Genomic DNA, 6,105 nt, shown 5'->3' on the forward strand with positions numbered 1-6,105 from the left:
TAAAAAAAAAAAGAATGGAGCAATGGCAACACACACACACACACACACACACACACACACACACACACACACACACACACACACACACACACACACACACACACACACACACACACACACACACACACACACACACACACACACATACACGCCTTCACTGTTCACCAAATGTCCTCAATGGTATCACTGCTTCTAGAGCTTACTCACGGAAACTACAACCTGGACTTGGGGTGGTGATGAAAAATGTCTGTGACCATTTTTAATTCAGAGACTAGACTTTGCTATTCACATGACATATTTCTATTTTTACTGTCTTTTGGCTTCAAAGATTCTTAAAAATATACAGTATGGTAATGAAATTGAATGTCCTTTGGAATTACAATATAATCCATTGAACACACTTGAAAGTTCTCTTTGACATGTTTGTTTTTCTAAAACTTCGGTTTGACATTTAATCTAATATTAGAGTGGGAAGCAAGGATATGCTACCGCATCTGAAGTTTATAAGGTCATTTCACCTTGAATTGATATTTGCAATACAGATTGTAACCTCTGCTGCTCATAAATATATTTACCGAGCATTTAAACTTATGTTATAGGCTTGTTAAGTACTAAAATCTGCCCTGATTTGCCATCTTCCATTCGTAAATCTTTCATATCTAAAGTTTATATCATATTACTGTAGGCATTATGATATAATTGCTAAGAACATATGAAGTAACTTTTTAAAAATTAATTTTTATGTAAATATTTGCACTTTAAATGTTAATTATTAATGGGGCATATACAAGTCAGGGCATGTGTATGAAGGTCAGAGGACAACTTTGTAGTTGGTTTTTTTGTTGGTTAGTCCTTGGTTCCTCGAATTGAACGCAAGTTGTTAAACATCTTTAGCCACTGTGTCGTCTTGCCATTTTTCAATATTTAGATTTGAATTCTTTAAGTTTAAGAAGTAATTTTGTGTATAGACAACCAACTCCCATATTTAGTACTTATATGTCACAGGTGGTTTTGGCAAGGTATTATTTTGTTTCTTCAGGATCAGGTCTCAATTTCTCTGGGGTTGTCCAGTACTTAGCAACACTATTTTTGAATTTATTTTCTTAATTTCTACTTTTAAAAATATTTCTACTTTTTAATTGCTACCTTTCTTTCTTTCTTTCTTTTTCTTTCTTTCTTTCTTTCTTTTCTTCTTTCTTCCTTCCTTCCTTCCTTCCTTCCTTCCTTCCTTCCTTCCTTCCTTCCTTCCTTCCTTTTGCTTAGTATACTTGTTACAATGTGCTAACTTTCCCTTCTACTGTGTCTTCTAAACTCTGCACTCTCGTGTACTTACGCCGGCAAAGGTCAAATTCATCTGTTGACAATTTTGTAGAAAATGCACACAATCAAAGACCCCCCGAAAGTAAATAGAGCACCAAGTAACAATTTGGTTGTGAAATATACATGGTTTGGTCTAAGACACAGAACATAGCCCTAAACCAGCAGATGACCTGCTGGGAAGTTCATAAACCATGTGTCATTAAGTGTTCTGTGATATCCCATGATACCATAGATATCATCTACTCTATGGTAGGTGCCCATGGCTTTGTCAAACAACCTTATCCTTGCTTCATATTTCATCTCTCTGGTTACAGGAATTATAGTTGGCTTATTCTTGTTTTTATTGCTTATTGTATGTCAAGATGCTCTTCACCGTGTGTTTTTCTACTATCTGGAAATATTTTATTAAGAATAGGACATCAGTAAAATCTTACCAAGAATTCTTTGAAGCAGTCAAGGCTTAGTGATAACTTGTTTTGTGATTATTATAATGTGAATGAATACATGACAGGTTCGCTCCTATAGTGCTTTTTACCAGTTAAGATTATATCATAGTTGTTAAAAGACAGAAGTCCTTCTCGCTGGCATGGTTTAGTTTCTTTAGTACTCAGGTACTCTGCTTTTGTTCTGATAAGCTATCCCCCTTGAGACTTCCAGTCTAGATATGGACTGAGGAACAGAACTGTGGCCCAGTCATCTGGCATATGGTCTGTATTTTGAGCACGCTCTTTATCTTGCATGTTATTGAATAAACCTTCTCTATAAACACCAAAGTTCTAACAGTTTTCTTAGACACATGGTCTATTTGTGAAGGAGTCTAGACAGCTATCTACTCTAATCATTCTGTATCTCTATTTTTCAGCCCTTCCATTTATTCCCTGACTTACTGTTCCCATGTAAAGCCTATCTTAAATTCATGAATATTTAGGGAGCTCTATGGGAAATGGATTCACCTCTTGCTATCCTCTTTGCCAATCATCTAAGTCTCCACCAAAGCTATGACCATTCTTCCACCATTTTTTACTGATTACAAATCACTAAATTGAGTTCCCTGCTTAAATTTCTTCTTTTTGGACTCTGTGCTTTTGTGTCCTAATTACTAACTTACTCTCATTTTAGTGGAATCTAGCAATAACACAGAAGGAATAACAGTTGGTAGCCAAGATACCATGTAAAAGATGGCCACCATTCGCACCTCTCCATTGCCTTCGCGTTATTTGTGTGGGCTTCACTGAACACCTATGCAGCTGACACCGCATGGCAAGGAAGGCTGATGAGCTGTGATCCTCCTGACGCATCTGAGCACTTCAGTAGAAAATAGACTGAGTGCTAGGAAAATCTTAACATTCCACGTGTGAGCCCATTATACTTTAATTATAAATTAAGCCATGCCAAGCCTCATGAATAACCTAATCACTGATAAATAATTGCATTTTGCCTTCAAAGGAGCAAGTGAACTTCAAACAGGCAGTGATAAGGCCATGAGTCCATTTTAGAATAAATTTATTAAATGAGGAAAGACATAAAGCCATGACTTACTAATCAATTTTGATATTTTTTTTTCTCTTTTTCACAGGGACAAGGTATAGTGGAGTGACAAAAGTTTTTTTCCTAGGGTTCGTTTTTTTGGAAATACTCTAACTTCTGTCATTTTATATGTGCAGCATCGACAGCACAAAGATGCTTATTTTAAATTGGAGTACACTGATTTGCATATCGCACTGTAGTTTTTTCTAGTTCTTACTAAACTGTGGATTCAAATTAAAACGGGCTTTTCTTATTTTTCTGAAAAGCTTCTAGGTTAAGGTGGATTTCCATTGTTGTTTTTGGTGGTGGTGGCAGTAGTGTGTGTGTGTGTGTGTGTGTGTGTGTGTGTGTGTGTGTGTGTGTGTGTGTGTAGCCAGGGATACAGATCCCACAAGAGATAAAGTAAATCATATCATCCCTGGGGTCTGGAGTTACGGGTGGTAATAAACCATCTACTAGGTGTCCTAGAAACCGGATTCAGATCCTCCGCCACTCCAAGCCAGTGTGACATCTCTCCAGCCCTTTATAGGAGTTATTCTTAAGTATAAAGCCAAGAGTTTGCCTTTCCATTTCCCTCTAGTCACTTATGTAACTTCCCACCTCTTCAAGAATTTCTCTCCGGCTGCCTAGGAAGCCCAGTCACTCATGCTCAACAATCAGTGCAGACAGCTTCTGTTCCTTTCCCAGCACTGCTTTTGCATTATCTCTTCAGCTGCTCAAAGCTTGCTCTGTGACCAGAGAGCCCAGTCTGAGATACCAGCAGCCACTCTTATTTTGAAGTGCCTAAGAAACTTGCTTCCAGCTCCTTCTGCCTCTGGTGGTGTTACTGTCAGTGCTTCAGTCTCCCTGACTCGCTGCTGCTGATGACTGCCCCGGCAGTGGCAGCAGGCCCTATCCTGAACCACCTGGCAGTTCTGTAGCCTGACAACCCAGTGATGTGTACCTCAGCTGAGCGCAGCGCTCACCACAGCTGCTGGTTCCCAATCAGTCTGTGTGGGATGAAAAGAGAAATGAATTCCCTGCATATGCATCGAGCATTTTAAAGCTTCCAAGGGAAGGTTCTTTGGGGTTCAAGTTATGCAGGCTCTTGTTCCAAGCAGAACTGTTTCTCTCTGTGGCCTTTATACACCCTCGCCTGCCACCAGAATGGAATTGGTACCCGGAGCCACTGTTGTCTTCAAGCCTCCTTGTCACACAGTGGCATTTGTTTGGCTGTAGGTAGGTCTTCTCCCAGGATGTTTTTCTCAGCATCTAAATGCATTTGCAGTTGCTGTTATATGGTGGGGAGAGAGGCATTCCAGGTTTCTAGTGAGTGGAGGACGGAGAGAATGTTAAACATCCTTCAGTACAAAGGGTGGTGATGCATGACAAGGAATTACCCATCTCTCTCAAGATGCCATTTGTGCAAAGGTTGAGAGAATCTGCCAGAGGAATGAGATGGGACAGGCAGTCACACTGCACTTAGAACAAAGAAATCCTACAACCCCCAACCTGTTTCTGGTTGATGCACCCCAAATGAAATGTTGGTAGTGGTCTAAGGTAACCTCTCTGTAGAGCTAATTCTGGTTGAAGAAGGAGGACGTGACATTGAGTTCCCAACAAAATAACTGCGCATTATGTGTGGAATGGCAAGAAGCAGTGCCGGTATCGGAGTCATTCTTAGCAGGCTCCTCTCATATGTGAAAGCATCACCCTGTGCTTTAAAAGGAAATTCAAATGGGCTGGTTATGGTGGTTTACTCCCATAATTCCAGCCATTTGGCAAGAGGGTAGCAGGATTGAAGTCATCCTGAGCTACGTACTGAGTTCAAGGCGAGTCTCGTCTACATAGGTTAGTGCTGTCTCCAAGAAACCAAGCATCAGTCCTATTAATCAGCTAACCTTGTTACTAGATTATAAAGACTGATGCGGCTCCTTTTGGCTCTCTGGAAAGATGTTAATGTTTTGTAAGAGTGACAGTAGGTGCATTGGAGAGATGACTCAGTGGTTAAGAGCACTGACTGCTCTTCCAGAGGTCCTGAGTTCAAATCCCAGCAACCACATGGTGGCTCACAACCATCTGTAATGGGATCTGATGCCTTCTTCTGGTGTGTCTGAGGATAGCGATAGTGTACTCATATACATAAAATATATAGATCTTAAGAAAAAGAAAAAAGAAAATAGGTAAGAACACTGGGGACAAACGTTAACATGACCTGATGGTACCATCTAAAATGGCGGAAATGGGTGGAGAATCGAAACAAGTCCTAGGAATGCCAAGACAGATGGAAAGGAATGAAGTAAATAAGTCTCTGACTTCCCTGTCTCCTTTTTCCTTCTTTGGCATGGATTTAGGAAGTCAACAGGGAGAAGTAAAATTGTTTTACATTTCACATACCCTACCCCATCTACATGGAGTGAGAACTTGATCATGACACTCTTGGAAATGTCTTTTGCTCGAGTCCCTCCATGTGCTTGGCTCGTCTCACATTTCATTTCCATTTGTAAGTTTCAGAGTGCAGGAGCAGAGGAAGAAAACATCGATGGCCACTTGGCAGGCTGGAAAGTACTCAGTCAGTCAAACTCCTAAGCTTAGAGTCAAAGCTTCAGACTAAGTCACAGAAGCATTGCATGCATCCCGGTTTATCTGTCACCCGTGGATGACAAAAGGGCATGCCATGTGACTGCCTTTTGTCAAAGAACTTGGAAGTGTGAATCTTAGCAGATTTTTAGTTCAGATTAAAACATTGCATCCAGTGGATATCTGATTGCCAATATAAATTGCATTAAATTGGAGGACAACCTCTGTCTGTGTCAGTCAGACATTAGAGGGAGAATTGCAGTCCGTGTGAGTGAACAATGAAGAAAGCTGGGGTGTTATGAGCATCGTCATGGACTCTATTGGGAGAGGTAGCTCACATCAGCCTCTAATTTCTTTTCTTTTGCTTGGGTTTGGTATTTTAAGATTCCCTTTTGAAGTGTCATTTTCAGTTCATAAAGTGTACAAATCAATGAATTTTGACAGTGACATTACACCTGTACACCTAGTATAGAAAACAAGATCTAAAGAGCAACTTCTCTTGAGCCAGCCCATAACTTCTGCTCCCATCCTTTTACAGAATAAAATGTTTGTTCACATCCATTGTCAGAGGTACGTTTGCTTTCTTGCTCACACGGTGCTTTCTAGAACTGTTCATGTTGGTGAGGACATTACACTGTAGCTTGCTTTAATGCTCGACTCCTTCCATGGTGTGGAAAGAACAGAGAGCTGAAGTTGTTA

Source organism: Rattus rattus, chromosome 14 (genome assembly GCF_011064425.1).
Source record: "Rattus rattus isolate New Zealand chromosome 14, Rrattus_CSIRO_v1, whole genome shotgun sequence".
In the NCBI taxonomy this organism is placed as follows: domain Eukaryota; kingdom Metazoa; phylum Chordata; class Mammalia; order Rodentia; family Muridae; genus Rattus; species Rattus rattus.